General features: G+C 44.1%; 1 protein-coding gene across 1 annotated transcript in view; it reads right to left on the bottom strand.

Annotated features, from left to right (window-relative positions):
- The window catches only part of grb10a (growth factor receptor-bound protein 10a), a 148,868-nt gene extending 131,263 nt beyond the window's left edge, over positions 1–17,605 (bottom strand). The window contains exon 1 of the mRNA XM_063185220.1: positions 17,361–17,605. The gene's annotated coding sequence lies outside the window, so the exon portion shown is untranslated. The remainder of the gene's footprint in view (positions 1–17,360) is intronic.
- Between the last annotated feature and the right edge of the window lie 5,153 nt (positions 17,606–22,758).

The following is a 22,758-nucleotide window of genomic DNA, read 5'->3' on the forward strand; positions in this document are numbered from 1 at the left end:
CTTTGTATTGAGACGCTAGCGACAGAAGAGACGAAAGCGTGTCGTTATGGCTTGGCTGACCGCAGGGAAACTTTATTGCTTTCTCCACTGAGGCGGGGCGTCAACTAAACGTGAGGCCATAAGTACTGGCTGAGGACGGGAGTCCGCATATTGGAAGGAAACCGTTGACTAAGTAAGCCCCCTTAGACCACGGCTGCCCTCCCCTCACACATGGTTGACACAGCACAAACCGTACAGTGGATCAAAGCAGACGCAGCCAGGGATTAGAGCAGAGTAGATTACCGTAGATAAACTAACACAGCGGGAGATCTCACCTGCGGCAGCTCGAAACATTACACTAGGTCAGAGTAGATCACAGTACACAGACACAGCACAAACATACATTACACTGGGATGGTCATGGGATTGAAGTAGATTATACAAGGACGTGGACATGAAGTACCTGGGAACCATGTCGCCTCCTGGCATCTCCAATTTATATGGTTCAACTGTGCCGAAACAAAGAGGTAGCCTGGACTCTTGTAGATTTGTGTATTTCCGCACAACTCCGCCAGGGGTGGCTCTACAAGCTCCACACACAGGTCTGTCCAACAACACTATTTGGGAAGCTTCACGTCGTGGAATGGGACGGGATTGTTGTTTCCGATAGCAATGGCGGTTTTCATTGACGAATCATGAGTCAAATGAATTGCAGACCACACATTTTATTTTTTTTTAAAGAAAAGATGAACAGAGAACGGATTTAAAGGACTATTAGTGGCAAACACGGAGACGTGATCATAAAGGTCACACATTCTGAAAACGAATCCAACTGAACTGTGTGGAACTATACAGATGGCAAGAGCCATTTTAACACAGAAGTGCTGCAGAAATAGATGGTGTCACTACACTGACACAGCACAATATTATACTGGATTACAGCAGATTACACAAGCAGCACGGACGCAGAAAACCAACTGTGAACCATGTTGCTGTGTTATTGAAATCTCCTGCTGAAATCCTCCTGTGGTTCAACTGGGAAGACACAAAAGAGGTCCAGCAGAAATAGATGGTGTCACTACCTTGACACAGCACAATATTACACTGGATTACAGCAGATTACCATACACAAGCAGCACAGACCCAAAAAACTAGCTGTGAACTATGCACTATGTTGCCTGCTGAACTCTCCAATTCAGATGGTTCAGTCAGTAGTCAGTAACAGTAGCATATTGACATTATTTTTTGGAACTTGGGATGTCTGTAATGTCCACGTGGAGAATATCCACGTGAAAACAACAAACGCCCGCAAGACGCTGTTCAGTCTAGGGATGCAAATGATTTATCGATTAATCGACTTAAATCGATCAATGTGTTAATCGACTAAAAAACATGAATCGCAATTTATCGACAATTCAACTGACAAGAGACCCAGGTGAAATGGGCATGTGAAGAGTGTGTGTAAAGAGGGGTGTGAATAGTGGGAATATTTAAATCCCTTTGGATAAAAGAATTGACATAGAATTAATTGAAATGTGGTATTTTATATCAAAATTTTATTAAATTTGTTAGATTTTGTAGTTTTTTTCTGAGAAACATTGAGATCTCGGGGGGGAAACGCCGCTTATCAATTAATCGTAAGTCGATCGATAAGGCTATCAACTAATGATTAATGAATTAATCGATAATTTGCATCCCTAGTTCAGTCAGAAAAAAAAAGTGTCCACCTGTCGCCTGTCTCTGTCTACTTCAGACAGTGATTCTTCCACGAATTCCCAAACCAACGTTACTTCAAATAGCAGCAGGACTGCCCCAGATGTCTCCCAAGGTGTCCATCATTTACGTAAGACATGTCTCTGCAGTAAACTTGTGTCGCATATTTGCCCCGTTTACACTAATGTCATGTTATGGTCTGGGTCCTGTACATGCATTTATGCCTGTGGAGCCACATCTAAGAAGACTGGAGACAATGGATTGAAACTATGCAAAACACAGACCACTGATTTGTTGCTTAGTGTCTAAACGAGGTATACAAACTCACCAGTGTAACTGCCTCTTACACTTAAAACAATGGACATACAGACATGCATAATTCCACAGACGTTATGTATATGAAAGATCTGTATGGCTTTCCACAATCCTGGCATGTTTTTGGAAATTATATGACTGTAACCGCACAATGTGCACTACATAGGAGAACAAAATAAGTTGTAAACAAAACAGAAGCGCTGAACAAAGCACGTCTGACGTAAATAAGCCTCAGCTCCAGCTTTGCGACTTCCAAGAGGTCTTAAATGATATACTAGGTCATGACCAGAAGCAAAAGAAGAAAGGTGCTTGGTTGACCTCCTGTAGTAGCCTATGTGTGTGATGGGAAGGATGTAACCTGTTTAAAGGAACAGTCCACCTTTTCAAAAAAAATTAAATAAATAAAAACGATATATAGGCCGCACCTCTACACTCTAGGTGTCCATATTGTAACATGGGAGATTTACACAACACAGCTCAGCGGTTGTTTTACATATGGATATTTCTCAAAGCACATTGGTTTTGGCCTCTTGTTTACACTGAATGCGCATTTCAGAAGCCCATCTGAAATATCTCAATTGGGGGAACAAAAATGAACCTTTTTTTTTCATCCACATACTGTGTTAACACATTAACAGGTGAAAAAAAAAACAATTTATTATCATTTTAAAATATCCGCATACGTGTAACCAGTACCTCATCTCTTACCTTTGAGCTTGTCACATATGGTGACCTATATTTCCTACACCGTGTTGTAAGATGCAGGGTTCAAACCATAGGGTAAAAGAAGCGGCTTCTAGCTGGAAAATACGGTAATGTTGCTGCTTTGGAAAACTCAGTTCAAGATGCCGCATGAACATAGAGGTTGGTTACAAATCCAAACCAATAGCGAAGCTTTGAAAATTGATGGTAGTGGTAAACATTCAATAAACACGGGTCTGGCCAACACACAAATCTTTGATGATGATGAACACCGTAACATGTTCAGTTGGAGCGGCAGCCTCTCTGAACATTGCCCTACTCATACAAACTGACTCACAAAGCTTGAAACAAAGCGGGCGCAGGGCTCTAAGTTAACATTTTTCATCACCAGCCAAAATGCCGATGTTAATTGATGTTAATCTTACTAGCCAAACACACACTCACTAATGGGTCAAAGTGGCTAGTAAGTTGCTTTTTTCTACCAGCCAAACTGAAATTTCAACAGTGTTTAGCTGGTTAGCTGGTTTTCATTTAGAGCCCTGAAAGCGGACGAAAGAAAAAGGGGCGGCCAGCGGGCCCGGAGCTGTCAGTCTGACACTACACAGCCACCGCCTGTTGAGTGAGATAAGGACAGAGACACTGAGCCAGAGCAGAGCCCTCCACCAAGCCCTCAACCACGTGCTATCCCAGCACTGGGTTGCTTTGAGCAAGGAATGGACAGGCCCCAAAAAGGGCCCTTTTTTTTAGCATGGACCTCTTTTCATATCATGTTCCTTGAATGACCTGTGCATATGAAGAAAGTGACAATAAAAGCGGATTTGACTTGATTTTAAATTGTGGGCCAGTCTCCAAAAAATAGAAAAAAAAACCAACAGAATCGTACCCTGAGGACTGGTGGCCCACCGGGAAATGCCTTGTATGCCAGATTGCCAGTCCAGCCCGGATTTGAGCTGAACCAAGCATTGCAGCGTAAGAGCCAATGGCTGAGCATTCTATGGACAAAGCACGGTTCATCAGTCTTGAAGTATTTCCAAATCGAAAAAGAGAAGATTTCCTGTTCGAAATGGCTAATCAGAAACGCCCACTCGTTATCCTGTCCCTCATTGATATCAAGTGGGTGTTTCTCTGATAAGAGTGGGCATTTCCGATTTTTTTTTTGAAAACTTGACAGTTGAAAATGCTTCAAATCTGTTAAACTGAATGTAGAAAGGGATATTGTGTCCATTCAAGTACAGTCTTTAGATGTAATGAAATATCCACAAGTTTACCATGGAGGCACTCCTGAGATGGGAGAGACATTTGGTGTGCACATGTTGAATTTGATGTCCATAATGTTCCACACAGAGGTTGATGTCACAATGCTGATACTGCTATTGTATGCATAGTGTATACTTTGTACATGCGTGCATGCATACGTGCGTGTGGATATGGATGCGTCAGCCTATGCGCACAAATGCATGCACACAACTATCTGGCTGTGCATGCATGAGTGGTACATGCATGAATTGTGTTTTTGTCTGTGTATGCAAGTGGTGTGGATGTATGCAGTTTTATGAGTGTGCATGTGATAGAGTGAGTGAGTATGCATGTGTGAACACCAAAGGAAGTGTCTTAGAAGTACAAATGAGACTATTTCAGATTAAAAAAGTAATACATCCCAAAACAATACATTTGGCTGCAGTGGTTGAGGGTTGGATCCAAAACACCTGGTCTGCCTTTTTTGGGATACAGTACGAATCTACTTGTCAAGAAGCAGTGAAGCGTTCCATTACCAGAACATTGTGTATTATGTTAAGCAAACCAAATCACTGCCCAACACAAGGGAAAGACAGGGAGCATCAAAGGCTGTGTGCCATAACCAATGGCTATCCACCCGTCGCCTGCCCTACCCTGCCCTGCCCTACTAACACGGCGCTGGAGGAGCAGTATCTCTGTGGTTCAATGTAAACTACACATCCACACGCACATAAACACACAACCCTGCACTAAGCAATATATCTGTGGCTCCCCTCTCTCCCTCACACACACACACATACAAATACACACACAACAATATCTCTATGGTTTAATTGAGACAACCCCCCCCCCCCCCACACACACACACACACACACACACACACAACCCTGTACAAGCACGATCTCTGTGGAATAATTGAAGCTATCCGACACACACACACACACACACGGCCCTGTGCAAGCAGCAACTCTATAGCTCAATTGAAACCCCCCATCCCATCCCATCCCATCCCACCCCTCCAACCAAACCCCAACTCCTATCCACCCCCCTCCCCCGTGATGCCGTCCCATGGGAACCCAGCCTCAGGGTGCACAACCAGCCACTCCTCTTTTAATCCAGTTATTACTGATCCCTCGCTTTTACCATTCGTTTACAACAAAAAAGAAAAGAATGGAAGAGAGACAGCCATAGGTCATCCTGCTGAGGAGGAGCACATCTTTAATCAATTTCTGGCCACGGCTGGGCAATGAAGGAATGAATAGGCAATGTGTGTGCGAACGTGTGTGTGTGTTTGTATGTGTGTGTATGTGTGTGTGTGTGTGTGTGTCCCTCGCTTCCTGCAGTCTTTCAATGAGTTAATTAGTGAGACAATGAAGAGAAAGGGAGAGAGAGAGAGAGAGAGAGAGAGAGAGAGAGAGAGAGAGAGAGAGAGAGAGAGAGAGAGAGAGAGAGAGAGAGAGAATGAATGATGGAGTATGAGAGAGAGACTGCGATTGGCAGAGAATCCGAGTGGTTAACGGACGTATAAACCGAATAAAGCTGATTTGGAAAAAAAAAACGATCAATCCTTTCTTCTGATGAGTGGTGGAGGTGAAGAGGCCAGTGCTTGGGTTTTGGCCTGCGTTTAGCAAAAGAACAACAGCAAAGCAAATTCTGAGTGGGAGCGCACTGGTAAAAGGTACATGGAGTGGGGTGGCTAGTTAGAGACACTGTGGCAGACTGGCACTAGGTCAAAAAAGAGAACGAGAGAGAGAGAGAGGGGTGTGTGTGTGTGTGTGTGTGTGTGTGTGTGTGTGTGTGTGTGTGTGTGTGTGTGTGTGTGTGTGTGTGTGTGTGTCAGGTTGGGTGGATGGGTTGTAAAAAGGGGGGGGGGGTGGAGAGTGGTACAATGTGCTGCTCCAAATCCCGACGAGAATCAGGTCAGAATCTCCTCTCTCCAGTGCATTCCAAACGGACTGGCCCCACACACACTGGCCACACACAATTCCGAGATGTGCGCACACACGCGCACACACGCGCGCACACACATACACACACTTTGATCACACACAATCTGCAATACACACACATTCAAGATTGTACTCTTGCACTTGCTTGCCCTCTCTCTGACACAGTAACCGACCATACACTCAACTCGTACACACACAAACCTCAACTTACACATTACGTGACCCTCCACACACACACACACACACACACACACACACACACACACACACACACACACACACACACACACACACACACACACACACACACACACACACACACACACACACACACACACACACACACACTGATGTACAGTGCATACACACCTCCCACCTCTATCCTGTTTGCCACTGACACACACACACACACACACACACACACACACACACACACACACACACACACACGTCTCCCAGTCACATGTTGCTCTAGTCTGGCCCACATGGGGCATTCTGACCAATGGGACGACGACGCTTCACTGTGTCTCTACACACCCCCGACACGGAGTATAGCACATGTTGGGAGAGACATGACTGGCAGACATACACAGGACGCCCCCCCCCCACCCCCGCCCACACACACACACACACACACACACACACACACTAGTAGTGTACTTGCACAGCAGCAACACAGACACACAATACACACATTCACACAGGTGTATGCAGTTCGTTACAGACATACATGTACAAAGGCACTACCCACATAGAGAGAGATAGAGAGAGAGAGAGAGAGAGAGAGAGAGAGAGAGAGAGAGAGAGAGAGAGAGAGAGAGAGAGAGAGAGAGAGAGAGAGAGAGAGAGAGAGAGAGAGAGAGAGAGAGAGAGAGAGAGGTGATTTTAACTGTGAGCATCTAGCCATCCCCGCTGACAACTGGGGCTTCACTGGAAACCCTGTTTTCATTCCCCAAAAGACACACACACGCACGCACACACACGCACACACACACACACACACAGCCCAACTTCTCTCCCTCCCTGTGAGACCAGACTTTATGTAACAGCACAGTGTGTGCACACACAATGCCCCCTTCTCTCTCTCCCCTCCTCTCTGGATCCCTTCCCTCTCTTTCTGCCTTGCTTCCTCTTTCTTTCTCCCTCTGTTCCTCTCCCAGCCTGTTAATTGGAGATCCCACCTGAGAAGACAAAAATATATACCTTCATGTTTTAGACGTTTCATGTTTCGTTTTATTTTCAGGTGAACACAAAGTGAGGCAGAGGTTGAAGAGGTAAGTGTGAATGTGGGTTGTTACAACCACCATTTAATAACTTTCAATCAATGTAATAATAACCTCGCCAACGTTATAAAAAAATGTGTAGTTCAGACGTAATAGCCTGGCCAATGTAATAATTTCCTGCCAACGTAATAACTGTTGCCTTATTACATTAGCATGAAATTATTACATTGACAGAAAGGTTGAAAAGTCTTATATTTTGTATTTGTATTGAATGGGCCACAACATTTCAGGGTTTCTTTGTTCCCAATGACATTCTCACCTGATGAGACAAAACTTCTAAACCTCCTGCCAACATTATAATTTCCTGTCAGCGCAATAAGGCAACAGTTATAAAGTTGGCAGGAATTGACTATGTTGCCCGGGCTATAACGTCTGAACTACACACTTTTTAAATTACGTTGGCAGTTATTACGTTGGTGGGTGTTACAGTGGGTGCAATATATACAGGCAGAGATAGATACAGAAGGGAGAGAAGGGATATAGAGCCCAAAGGATGACCTGAGAGAGAGAGAGAGAGAGAGAGAGAGAGAGAGAGAGAGAGAGAGAGAGAGAGACAGACAGACAGACAGACAGACAGACAGACATGAATGACCAAGAGAGACACAGACAGAGCGGCAGGCAGGCAGGCAGGACCACGTGTGGCTAGTGTTTTATTTTCCGCATGTCCATGGTCCGGCTTAAGTTGTTGTTTGCAGTGGGTCAGAGGTGAGGAGGGCTTGACCTCACCCCCGCACCGCTCTGAGCCGGCCGAGGCAAAGCCGCCGCAGCACTCACTCGGGACATTTGACATTTACTGACATTTAACACCTGACCACAACAGCGCGCTCAGGCTATTGTGTGCAGTGTGTAGCCCAGCCGGCCTGGGCAGGGGAGAGGGAGACACGGTGGGTGTGTGTGTGTGTGTGTGTCATCTGAGCAACAGACTCAAGAATTACCATGCCTACACTACACTACACACACACACTTTAATGAACAACGGAGAGAGAGAGAGAGAGAGAGAGAGAGAGAGAGAGAGAGAGAGAGAGAGAGAGAGAGAGAGAGAGAGAGCGAGCGAGTGCAGAAGGGCTGATTCACTATCCCCCGTCCCTCCTTCTCCTTTCCCCCATCCTCAACTCCTCTACCACCAATCCACCAATCCACCCACTCCTCCTTGAAAGGTGACACTGCAGTACACGGGCAAAGTGCTGATAAATGTCCTTAAGCTGATTGTGTGTCTGTGTGTGTGTCTGTGTGTACACTTGTGTGTCCGTGCATGTGTGAGTGCGTCTGTGTGTGTTTGACAGGCTGAGTATTCTCCTGACTGCCTAACTGACTGGACTGTGCTGTGCTGTGCTGTCTGGGAGCATCAACATGCCTGGAGTTTCAGGTCTTACCCAGTCTCAGCATAGGGCTGGGCAATATGACGATATATATCGTTATCATGATATAAAAGTGTATATCGTGACCTTTGTCCTATATCGTTTATATCGTGATAGTAATTTTATCAATTTTATACAATTCAATATCATTTAATTACATTTCATGTTGTCACAATACACACTATAAGTTAATGTAACTGTAAAGATAAGAATTTTAAAAAATAATTTTAAAGAAAGGTTGTTTTGCGACATGAAAAAAACAAAGAGCAAATAAAGAGATTAACTGAAAACGTATGTAATTGTGCTATATTGTGATATATATATCGTTATCGTGATATAAAGTAATCCATATTGTGATATTGTTTTTTTTTCCATATCGCCCAGCCCTATCTCAGCATGCGCACGCACAAGCATGTGCTGTACACACACAGGCACAATCACAATCGCACACACAGACACTCAGCTTCACGCACACAGACACTCAGATTCACATTCACACACACGCACGCACGCACGCACAAAGAAGAAAGGAGTCCCAGTGTTGGTCTCAGTGCTGGTGTTTGCACAACAGATAACGGAATTACGGGTGTGAAATGGTGAGCACATGTGATGAGAGAGGAGAGAGAAGTGTGCAAAATTTGTGCAAGAGAAGGAGTTGGATAGACAGACAGAGAGAAAATGAAAAGGCATAGAGAAGGGGGGAGGGGGAGAGAGAGCGAGAGAGAAGATGTTTGAGTCAAGTGAGAAAGATGAAGAGACAGACAGTAACTTTTACAAGAGCAGCCCACCTTCAATCCCTCTCCATCCCATTGTGTAAAAAGAAAGAACCCTCCCCTACACACACACATACACACACACCAAACGCAGTCCAACTTCAACCCCAACCTAACCACCCCCTTCCAAACACACACACTGCAATACCAACCTAATCACCCCCCCTCCCCACACACACACACACACACATACACACACACACACACTAAATACACACAGTACAGCACACTCCAATCCCAACCTAACCAAACCTAACCCTAACTGCCACCCCCCACCCCTTACTAAAACAACCCGAGCCGTGCTGCTGGGGTCTGGCCTGTAGAAAATAAGCTGACTCCAGTGTTTCCCCCAGAAAATTGGTTAGTCAAGGTGGTGAGGCTTCGAGTCTGTCCCTGGGGGGGCGGCGTGGCGGGGGGGGTTAGGGGGGGGGGGGGGGGGGGGGGGGAGTGGCGGCGCCACTCGCGATGTCACGCGGGGGGAGGTGTTGGCGGGGTTTGATGTCACGCACGGCACGAATACTGTTTCGGGGGTTTGGGGGGGGGGGTTTGAATAATAACAAAGCTGTGTAGAACTGGAAAATATGTATTTATTGACCTGCCATATCAAAACTATTTACAGAAGCTGAAAAGAAAAATGTAACAAAAAGTGCAGTGCAGGTTGTTTACATTAACGAAAAAGAGAAACCAAATGGAGTGCAAAATTGACTGGCTACCTATGACTACCTATGGCACATTTTGCAAGTCTTGTCCTTGCAGGCCATCCTTCTCGGTTTTTCAAAAAAGAGTTCCTGTGCCCTGTTGTAATTAAACTGCCCTACTGGTGGCCCATTTATGCTTGGGTTGCTGCTGACGTCATAGTGCTGCCCCCTGGGCTTGGAGCCATTGAAACCCATTCAAAACTTCATTTTTTCGATCTGACACAGAATATTTTTAATTATACCTCAAGACACACCATTGGACTTGTTTAAAAGCTGAGAACCTCAGCTTTCCATAACTGAAAGCGGTATTTTCCTAGCATCTACCAATCCGAAGGTAGCCCACTTTAAGTGCGGAATTATGGTGCATTCATGTGGTCTTCCGAAGTAGATATTATCTAGTTGCGAAGTGGTATTTACAAGTGCGTTGCGTTCATGTGCTTTTTTGATGTTGTTTACAAATTAAAGATGGCGAACCAGAGTGAGACTTTTTACTAAAACGATTATAGACTGTTGTTCATCAGCTACAGCAAGCAAATGAATTAGGAAGTCAAAGGTAAAAATTCTGTATATTTTCTGACTCTTTCATTTACCATGACTGTCTAAACATACTGAATGCCGGTTTTTGAGTATTTCAACTTAGCGGTTGCCATGGCGAGAGTAGAGCCAACTGTTGTGTGCGTCATCATCTCGTAAACTCGTTTCTTAAAAAATTCTACGAGTTGTCCAGTGGTAAATACCAGAAGCGGTGGCGTTCATGTGTGCTTCGAATGTCGGCGTTTGGTATTTACGATAATTACGAGACCACATGAACGCACTATTACTTTTCTAAAGATAGCGTTTTGTTTCCTTGGAAACGGACGCGGTTTATGTGTTACGCATACGCTATTTGACTCGGTTTTGCACTATTATGGATGAATTTCTAATCTTGACATGTTAATGGACAATCTATGCGAATTTCATAATGTGTTTTTATGTGATATGGGAGTAAATGTGTTTACATCCCGTCTGGGATTTGTTAAACTAGCTAGCCCGCTAGTTAGCTAGCAAGTGCTAGGTCTCTACACTACATCATGTCAAAAGTGGAAAGATTTGCCGACACTCAAGGCTGTGGATATAATGAACTGGTTCTGTGAATGTTCTCAGAATGTTTTGCTTTGGCAAATTGCTGATATTATAGCATTACATCCAAATCCTGGTGTTTCTTTGTTTATGCTTGGGCCATTGAGACAGATCGATTCTAATATCTATTACCAGAGAGAGTTTATTTCTGCTATTACTTACTTGCTAGCTAACTAGCGAACTAGCTAACGGGCGTACTGTTAACACATTTTACTCCCATGTTACATAAAAACGCATTTTGAAACTCGCACAGATTGTCCATTAGAATGTCAAGATTAGAAATTCATCCATAATAATGCAAACCCGAGTCAAATAGCGTATGCGTAACACATAAACCGCGTCCGTTTCCAAGGAAACAAAACGCTATCTTTAGAAAAGTAATTCTGCACTTAAAGTAGGCTACCTTCGGATTGGTAGATGCTAGGAAAATACCGTTTTCAGGTATGGAAAGCTGAGGTTCTCAGCTTTTAAACAAGACCCATGGTGTGTCTTAAGGTCTAATTAAAAATATTCTGTCGAACATCGAACAAATGTACTTTTGAATGGGTTTCAATGGCTCCAAGCCAGGGTTGTCCACCATTTCAAATTCGCGCGCTCCAGTGAAGGGGCATTCTGACGTAACTGCAACCCAAGAAAATTAAAATTGTTTCAAAATATGGCCTCGAGGATGGACACATGGCGTAGTAATAAATCCGACCACTAGGTGTCACAATTTAGTCCAACCGATGTTGTCCTAGTGCCTGCGCTTGAACATGCATTACAACTTTTTTTTTTTACAACTTTTTTTTTTTTGCCCTCGGACGCATTTTTTTTTTTTTTTTTAGGGAACGTAGCCAAGGCGGGGGTGGGGTTTAGTCAAGGCGGCCGCCTTGATAAGAAAGCGCTGGGGGAAAGCCTGGACTCATCACCTCACTGGCTGCCGCCATCTTCTTATACCTTCAGCCCACTCCACACACACACGCGCACACACGCACACACACACAGGGTTTCTTTCTATCCGTCTTTCTCCTGTTCCACCTCCGGAGCCAGTTTCACCACTAGTCAGACTAGGGAATTGCCTAGGGCCCCCAACAGGCCCCCAACAGCCCCCCAACAGCTCCCCAACACTCAGGTCCTCTATGGTAAAGTAAAAAAAAAATCATTTCCAAGAGCCCCTTATGTCTATATTCCGCCTAGGACCCCCAACTGAATAAAACAACCATGGCATGCGATTTAAGAGCTCTTTCCCAATATGCAATAGAAGCCATTTGAATGATATCAATGAATGACGTGTAGCCTTGTGTTCACAGGCATTACGACATATGAATAACGCTGCCACAAGTGATCATGTGCCTATTAGTGTTTGTTGGGTTACAAGTCATTTTGCAAATAGTCTTGGTTATTCAAATAAGGAAATGCACTGATGAACTCATGGCCTGGCAAAGGCCAGTGGTTCCCATCCAGGGGTACGTGGAAAAATGACAAATAAATGGAGTGTAATTACATTAGGATAGAGCAGGGGTGGGGAACCTATGTCTGGGGGGCCATTTACGGCCCTGGAGGTCGCTTTATCCGGCCCCCGATATAATTTAAGGTTATGCAGCTTGGAATGTCCGCACAATGCTCCCGTTTTTCTTTTTCTTTTTTATTTTCCCAATAGAACGTTTTCGAGCGGTGAGCTCTTCATCAGACTTGAAACAAGATAGACACGTCATACTTAAATGTTGGCAGGGTCAGGGTTTATTTTCATAGTATTTCACTTTTTGTCCTGCACCTGCATCTTGGATGTGCGCACCACTACCTTACTTGAATGTTATGTAGTTTCACATGAAATATGACATTTATTGTAAAGGAACCTTAGAAATTACATTTGCAATACAATTAAGTTACATTTCAGGAGACCTAGAGAAGGTGGAGACTGTTTTAAAGGTGGCTGCCATCAATATAAGCCTTAAGTGGAAAGGAAATCCTGGTTTGTGATTATAGCACGGTCCTTGGAGGACTTTTGCGGCCCTTGGAGGAATTTGAAGTGGCCCCTCGAATGAAAAAGGTTCTCCACCCCTGGGATAGAGGAACAGATATAGAACATGAGTGAGGAAAGTGCTTATCACATCACAAAATGGTTCAGGGGGTACACATGTCAAAAAGGTTGGGAAACACTGCTATAGGCTACCGTCCTGCTGTACTTGCACAGCCAGCGTTTTGCACCTCAGTGCATTTTGGTCATTGTGTACTGTAGCCAGTGAAGTTGAAAGTTGAGTGAAACTGTTGAATAGTTTCTGTCCTGCCCTGCTTATTGTCATACCAATGTCTTGTTATATCTGGGTAAACGTGTAGTATAATGTTTTAAATCTTTGTTTTATCATGTCAAACGCAATACAAGTTGCCTGGTGTTTACTTCAATTGCTGACAAAAAAATGTCCCCTTGGGAACAATAACGTTTCTAACTAGCAAACTAACTACTACTGATAGTCTGATACAGCTTACAGTGTTTCGCTGGGTGTGTAACTCCAGAAGACGAGTATGGTAAGGACCAAGCACAGGACACACCGTCTCCCCACTGTACCACATAGTGTAGCCTACAGCAAATTCCATGCCTCAGATACAGACACAGACTTAAGATTGACATTTGTCCCTACGAGCAGACCAAACACAAAATAATACATGTATTTCTGTATTCAACACTAGACCCCTCCGCAATGATGTTTAAGCACGTCAATTCCGTTTTTTATAGTGTGGTGTTAGCATAGAATTCGATTTGCTGTAGGTGTTGGAAAAAACAAGCAAAATGTTGAAAATCCTCTGGCATAGTGGGTTGTAAGATTTGAAAATGGCTGGCATCGAAAGAGTTAAATGCTGGCTTGTGTAATGCTACATGGATATTGTGTGTTGATTGCTGCAAAGACTAGTCCGTATGAAAGTCTGACTACCACAAAAACAATAATAAAGGATGTTTGATGTCTGGCCGCGTAAGTCAGCCTGGGGGGGCAAGAGTACAGTACATGCTGTAGCTGGACCACTCCTGGTTAACAGCGGGGAACAGATACAACAGGGCTGGGGCTGGGGCTGGGGTTGGGGCTGGGGTTGGGGCTGGGGCTGGGGTTGGGGTTGGGGCTGGGGCTGAGACAGCGTAACTGAGGAAGAAAACATCTGTCTTTAAAAAAAAAAAAAAGCTTACATTACCATATGCTTGTTTTTTATGCTGTGACTCTTATATGAAGCAAAACTAAATGGTAAACAAAAGTAAAAAGAAAAGCCTGTGTCAAGTGTAGTGTTCTCGTTCTACATTTCAAAAGCGACAACAAAAAAGAGTGTCATCAAGTGTCATGGAGTCATCAATAAGATGAGCGGGAGGGGGGAAAAAAAATAAACATTTTGGTCAGGAGACAGTATTTTGCTCGAGCAATATCATATTGTATGGGCAGTAGAGTGGTGAATCCTGAAAAAGAGAGAAGGGAGGGCACTGAGGTGATGGTTTCCTTTTTTGTCAGAGAGATTTGAAAACAGAGTTCTCAACTTAAGTAGTATTGACATTAAAAATTTAAGCAAACAATGATATTGATCTTGATATGGGACAACATTTTCTCCATAACAACCACCACATCATAGAGTCAACCTATGGTGAACAAACCAAAGGGGAGGCTTAATCTCCACCATCACAAGACAATCCCCAGAAAGAGGTGTACAGCATGCTGCAGTTTATGTTTAAGTGTAAAACAGTTAATGAAACCTACAAATATGATCTAAATGTTAAGGTAATGTAACCAATACACTTATTGTCACTGATGCTACGCAATTCATGGGAAGAAAGGAGTCACCGGAGCATCTTCAGATGTGGAAAATAACGCTACGCTACGCAATTCATATAAGTAGAGTTGGATAAATCATCATTGCACTAAGTATGATGACAATAAATCCTTTCTATTCAATTCTATTCTATTCTATTCTATTCTATTCTATGAAAAAGCCTGCCAACTATAAAGGCAACATGACACAATGAGCACACCTCAAGACTGACTGCTGCGGCACAGTTTTAGGTTCTCTCACGTCAGCTAAATACTGTGTAATGTCAGGCATAATGTCATGAATACTCTTCTCGACTGACACTGCACAGCAGCAAGCCTCAGGTGGCTGGGCCAGAGAGAGCCCAAAGAGACACTACAGTGACATTATATACTGTTGGCCTCAGCCCCAGCACAGGCACTATGACAAGCAAATATGACAGACCGAAAGGACATCATTGTATACGCGTGTGTGTGTGTGTGTGTGTAAGATTGAGTTTCTCTATGTGTGCATATGTGTGAGGCAGGGAGTGTTCTGAGGGACGGTGTGTGTGTGTGTGTGTGTGTGTGTGTGTGTGTGTTCTGAGGGACGGTGTGTGTGTGTGTGTGTGTGTGTGTGTGTGTGTGTGTGTGTTTCAGGGAGTGTAATGAGGGAGTGTGTGTGTGTGTGTGTGTGTGTGTGTGTGTGTGTGTGTGTGTTGCAGAGAGTGTTCTGAGGGAGTGTGTGTGTGTGTGTGTGTGTTGCAGAGAGTGTTCTGAGGGAGTGTGTGTGTGTGTGTGTGTGTGTGTGTCTGTGTGTGTGTGTCTGTGTGTGTGTGTCTGTGTGTGTGTGTCTGTGTGTGTGTGTCTGTGTGTGTGTGTCTGTGTGTGTGTGTCTGTGTGTGTGTGTCTGTGTGTGTGTGTGTGTGTGTGTGTGTGTGTCTGTGTGTGTGTGTGTGTTGCAGAGAGTGTTCTGAGGGAGTGTGTCTGTGTGTGTGTGTGTGTGTGTGTGTGTGTGTGTGTGTGTGTGTCAGAGAGTGTTCTGAGGGAGTGTGTCTGTGTGTGTGTGTGTGTGTGTGTGTGTGTGTGTGTGTGTGTGTGTGTGTGTGTGAGCGAGCAGGAAAGAGAGAAGGAATGAAAATACTCTGGCCAATTCACTAATCTGCGGCATAAACAGCTGAAAAAACCCTCTGGCTCATAATAATAGCAAACACTTGCAGGCATGTGCTCACACAAACACAAAACACAGTCAGTCAATTACGTAACATTTAATAGCTAGGCTAATACTTCCTAATGCTTCACACAGGGGGAACCTTCTGTAGCTCAATTAAGACCAGTAGCAGTTTGTTCCACTTATGCATGCCTGTACAACATATGATGCCGTCGGCAAGCCTAGCATTAGAGAGGAACTTTAGGTCATTTGTGTGTTCACTACACACAGTCACAGACAACAGTATATGCAGTATAGAAGAGAGCAGTCTGAAGTCAACACCACAATGACCATCTAACAGCACAGAAGTTTCCATCCCTTACAACCACTAACATAATACTGGTGGAAGGTAAATAACGGTATCAGCAGACTGTAATTGCAGAGCACAAGTGTAGTACAAGTCATGTCTGCACAAACACACATTGTCTAGAAGTCTGTGACACTTTTAGGACCCAATTAAATGATGTGCTGTGTATTTATCGGACTTGGCAAGGGCTGCAGTCCTGACACTACCAGACATATTGACTGAAGACTCAAAGGAAAGAGAGCAAGATATGTTTTTATTTGTCATCAAGTGGTCTAAAACAAATAATAAAAAGTGGTATGACAGTGTCAACAACTGCGCAGTCCTTGACTGAACGAATGGGGTGCAAAATGAGTGCATTTGACACCCTCCACAGAGATTGCCCACTTTACAAAAGTGCCATACCACACAAATTATGAGTAGTCAGCGGTGGCCTAAAAATAATGCAGCTGCAGAGCGCGTCCACCAAGCAAGCCAGAGCTGTTTGTAAACACCAGATCACAAGTCAGTCAGACACCAAAGTGATATGACTAAAACAACACATTGTGTACATCTTCTCCCCCCCAAAAAAGTTACATAATAGCTACTTCACCACGAGGCGCATCCCAACAACTCAGCTCTCAACAGGCACGCGCGCGCGCGTATACAGTAACATAACTGGCCAAGTTAGCCATGAACATTACTCACCCCATGACATACTAACTAATAACGTTGCACGCATCTGCGTGTGATCAGGTGGTCGCACCGCCCGGTGGTAGCTTAGCTAGCTAGCTAGCTATGACATTTGAGCCCATCCGACCCCTCACCCTTCATTTTCTCCGCCTCTCGGCCGTTTTAAACCGCCACTTGTCCGACTAAACAACATGACATCACCAAAAAGTTGTGTAAGAGTTCGCAATACTCGGCCACAGTGCAACAACAGTTATCCAAACAGCTTATCCCAACTACAATAACGTGGATTTGGGCAGGAAAAAACTCACCTCCAAAACAGCGCTCACCAAGGGACGCACACGCCGAGGATGTCGGTAGGGGGTCGTTTCTGCGCGTCCGCGGTGATTTGAAGCTAGCCTTGGTGAGATGGGATGGTTAATAATAACCTCAACAAATACAAAGTTGTTCGCTGAACTCTGTGTTGCCTCCCGCGGTCAGCATTCCCGAGGAAAGGCAGGCAGCGTCCACTGAACCCTCGCTCAGCTGACTCCTTCGAACACATGAGAGGACAACTCCTCCGTGCCCGCCCCGTTACGCACTAGACACCTCCCAGACTCCGTCCCCGACATTTTAACCCTTTACCGGCATTATGACTCGGAAAAGGAAAATCAAATGGATCGATTAGTTGACGTGTACTTTTTGCTCGAATCGTCAGTGCTGTCTTTACTTTCAGTTTTACTACAAAAAGTTGCCTCGCCATGCTTTCACAAAAGCCTTTGTTGGTTTGTTTCTCTCAAGCGCGCGCGCAGGACTTTCCATCTGAAGTTGGGCACTCACGTGCCCCCAAGTCTTGCTGTCCTCGTGTTGCTCCTGTGTTTTCCCAGTGGGCTAGCGAGGTAGCAAGGTAGCATGTTGTTGCATTTCACAGATAAAGTAGGCCTAAGTCATTGACTGTAGGAAAAAGCGTTAAGTTACCCATTTTAACTAGGTAGCTTGTGGACCATTCAGTAAATTCAGGAAAGAACCACTCACTCATTTTATTGCAACCAGCTATTGCAGTTAGTTTTTTTTCCACAGGGTTGGGACTGCGAGGTTCAAATTGCCTGTCCAACCAGGCCTAGAGCTAGAGCTGTAACTTTGAGTCAGAAAAATGTGGGTGAAGGGTGAATCAGAGCACTCCTGCACCTCCATTACCTTCATGGGTTAGGGCCCTTGCCCAAGGCATCATCCCTGACCCTGCCCTGGGCTGTAGATTACCCTATATTATGTATGTATTTATTTTCATGTATTTTTTTCTTACCTCACACACTTCCCTGCATCTCACCTCAAAATAGTGGCCACTATCAATTTCAGTTAATCTAACTGTTCAGGTAATTAGCTGAAAGAGGCCTACTAATGGATATCCTCCTTAATGTTAAATGATGCTCAACAAATGTACTTTATTTTGTGATTTGCGGATAATGTCCATTGACTTGGGCCGTGATCGTTTGTGACTTTTGAAAGATGGCCCCCTTTCAAAGTTTGGATAACACTGGTCTATTCACTATAGGCCTAAATTAGCCTGGGATAAGAGTGTCACTGTGAGCTATGCATAGACTATTAGGCCTACAAGGGAGGTTATGCCTTTTACTATGTGTGCTTACTTATATCACACGCTAATGCAAACAAGTTCTTTGACCATATTGTACTTTTCTGAGTATTTTCCAACACAAACCTATATATGAATATGAAAACCTATTGAATTTAAGCATTCCAAGTAATGCACATTTGTATGAAAGTATATGAGAGTGTGAATTTTGTTTTCCTCTTGGAGAATTGGCCAAAAAAATAGGCCTACATCTAACAAACTCTGAAAAGTATATGAACAATTTTGATGTCTTCAAGAGGGATGTGGCTGTCTTGCAATTGCCAAGATGTTGGTGACTTTGACACAGAAGTATCAATCAAATGCACCGTTACAAAACCATCAGGGTCACAAGAAATGTAACTGCCAAAGATTTGAGGAGAAATAAAGGTGAAACTACCAGAAAATTATTACCCTGCAGTGCTGTCATATTGTAGAACTGAAACCTACATTGAGTCTCCAGAAGAACAAGGTACTATTCAATACTCAGAGACATGGCAAAGGTAAAAAGGCTGACACCAGACAACCACTCAACAAGATAACTAGACTGCCTGTGCAGTCGCCTTCGACTGCTTAAGGTATATCCCCGAAACGCGACACTTCCAGTCCCCCATCGTTCCTACCACTCTCGTTCACCATTTCGTAAACGTATATGATACATACAGACGTGACATGACGTGCATAGGCTTAAAACCAAACGACTATTGTGAAAATGAAGCAAAAAATGGGGCAAATGGTAATACTGTTTTAATGGTTCAGTGGATATACCACATTAGGTACAATGTAATCACCAGTGTAGCAATATTTAATACAATGTAATTTTTTTTACTTACATCATGTGTTTGTGCGTAAGTGGTATTACATGGTATTGCATATTGTTACACTGGTATTACACTATATTACATGGTATTGCATACTGTTACACTCGTTATTACACTGTACCTGATATTGCATATTGTTACACTGGTATTACACTAGTATTACATGGTATTAAATATTGTTACATTGGTTATTACACTGTACCTAATATGGTAGATTCACTGAAATGGTGAACCATTAAAATAAGGTGTTACCGGGCAAATCAATCCACCCAGTCAGAAGTTATGGGCCAAATGAAAATTCCGCCATTTTGAAAGTGTTGTCTTCCAAACTCGAATCAGTTCATGAACCTACCCTAGAGCATTCACACACAAAATCTGGGACAAATCCATCCACCCGGTAAGTAGTTATGGGCCAAACAATAATTCGGCCATCTTGAATTCAGCCATCTTGAAAGTGTTGACCTCCAAACTCGATTCAGTTCATGAACCTACCCTAGAGCATTCACACACCAAATCTGGGACAAATCCATCCACCCGGTCAGAAGTTATGGACCAAACAAAAATTCGGCCATCTTGAATTCAGCCATCTTGAAAGTGTTGGCCTCCCAACTCGAAGCAGTTCATGAACCTACCCTAGAGCATTCACACACCAAATCTGGGACAAATCCATCCACCCGGTCAGAAGTTATGGACCAAACAAAAATTCGGCCATCTTGAATTCAGCCATCTTGAAAGTGTTGACCTCCAAACTCGAATCAGTTCATGAACCTGCCCTAGAGCATTCACCCAAAAAATCTGGGACAAATCCAAACATCTGTTCAAAAGTTATCGCGTTAACACGAAAGACCTTACGCGGCGGCGGCGGACGCGGCGGCGGCGCACGCAAAACCATTACATCCCCGACGCTCCGCATTTCGGGGATATAATTAAGTGAAGACTTGGTCAAGAAATACCTGACGACCGTTTTCAGATGTATTATGAACAGTTGAAAGTGACTCTTGAGAGACAGGGTGGATGAGCATGGCTGTAATGTATACAGTGCTTCACTCAGAAGCTAACAATATGGAGGTAGGATACTGGTATGGTGTGGTATCATGATGAGCTATGCACCATTTTACATTGGAAATGGGCTAAAACCCATACCAAACCTAATGCAAGATTCTAGAAGAAATATTTCCCATGGAGAGGAAAAAGTTTGCATCTTTCTAGAAGACAACGGATCTTTATGAAGGATGCTGTTTGCATCTGAGTGGAACTCCATAAACAATATCGATCCAGCCGGGCTCACAAACCATTGGGAGAAAATCTTGACCTAGTCTTGACTTAGGTTTCTTGTTGAGTTGTTGTCGGGTCACAGTCTTTCTTACCTTGGCAATGTCTTTGAGTGCTGTACACCGTGTTTTTCTGAACACTCGATGTGGGTTTCAGTTCAGGAATGTTACAGCACTGCAGGGTAAAACGTATTTATATCCCCGAAACGCGGAGCGTCGGGGATGTAATGGTTTTGCGTGCACCGCCGCCGCGTCCGCCGCCGCCGCCGCGTCCGCCGCCGCCGCCGCCGCCGCGTAAGGTCTTTCGTGTTAACGCGATAACTTTTGAACGGATGTTTGGATTTGTCCCAGATTTGGTGTGTGAATGCTCTAGGGCAGGTTCATGAACTGATTCGAGTTTGGAGGTCAACAATTTCAAGATGGCCGAATTCAAGATGGCCGAATTTTTGTTTGGTCCATAACTTCTGACCGGGTGGATGGATTTGTCCCAGATTTGGTGTGTGAATGTTCTAGGGTAGGTTCATGAACTGATTCGAGTTTGGAGGTCAACAATTTCAAGATGGCCGAATTCAAGATGGCCGAATTTTTGTTTGGTCCATAACTTCTGACCGGGTGGATGGATTTGTCCCAGATTTGGTGTGTGAATGTTCTAGGGTAGGTTCATGAACTGATTCGAGTTTGGAGGTCAACAATTTCAAGATGGCCGAATTCAAGATGGCCGAATTTTTGTTTGGCCCATTACTTCTGACCGGGTGGATGGATTTGTCCCAGATTTGGTGTGTGAATACTGCAGGGTAGGTTCATGAACTGATTCGAGTTTGGAGGTCAACACTTTCAAAATGGTGGAATTTTTATTTGGCCCATAACTTCTGACTGGGTGGATTGATTTGCCCGGTAACTCCTTAATTTAATGGTTCACCATTTCAGTGAATCTGCCATATCAGGTAGGCCTACAGTGTAATAACCAGTGTAACAATATGTAATACCATGTAATGCTTGTGTAATACCAGTGTAAAAATAGGCAATACCAGGTACAGTGTAATAACCAGTGTAACAATATGTAATACCATGTAATACTAGTGTAATACCAGTGTACAAATATACAATACCATGTAATACCACTTACACACAAATAGCCTACATGATATAAGTACAAAATTGGTACATGGTGTCACACTGGTTTGACGTGGTATTAAATATTGTTACACTGGTTATTACACTGTACCTAATGTGGTATATCCACTGTAATAGTGAACCATTAAAACAGTGTTACCATTTGCCCCATTTTTAGATGCGTCCCAGCATCTCTATAAGAGGGTCTGTCTGTCCGTCCGTCCGTCCGTCCGTCCGTCTGAAACGCATTCGTCTGAAACGCATTCCTTCAATTGTTCCTTAGCCTACTGTGGCCACAAGGCGGCAGAGTTGCCATTTTGAACCGGAGCGAATGCGTGCAAGCCAATTGTTCCTTACTGTGGCCACAAGGCGGCAGAGTTGCCATTTTTGGACCGGAGCGAATGCATGCAAGCCAGAACATATTATCAAACAGGCAAGACGGCTGATGGCATTGTGAGACAACTGAGGGGGGCATTCAATTTTCGCCATTGTTTTGCGTTTGGACAATGGGAGGCAACTTTATTTTGGTTCGTCAGAAACTCGCGGAAATGAACGATTTAGAAGTCGGCAGGCAGTTTTTGACACAGATGTTTGTGCTCGGATAGAGAGGCGTTTGCATTGCATAACGCTCCACGGCATGGAACCGTAGTTAGTTGACAGGCGACCCGCAGCGCATACAGCTCTTCCTCTAAACGTTGACCTGTAACATTTGGTTATAGCTTTTCTCCTTTCAAAACATTTTCCTTTGTGCGTGGATAGAGGGTCGTTTGCATTGCATAACGCGACCAGCAGCGCAGCCCTTCCTCTAAACGTGGACCTGTAACATACATTTGGTTAGCTTTTTTTTTCTTTCATAACATTCACATTTTCCGAGGATAGAGAGGCGTTTGCATTGCAT

The sequence above is a fragment of the Engraulis encrasicolus genome, chromosome 20, assembly GCF_034702125.1.
Source record: "Engraulis encrasicolus isolate BLACKSEA-1 chromosome 20, IST_EnEncr_1.0, whole genome shotgun sequence".
NCBI classification, from domain to species: domain Eukaryota; kingdom Metazoa; phylum Chordata; class Actinopteri; order Clupeiformes; family Engraulidae; genus Engraulis; species Engraulis encrasicolus.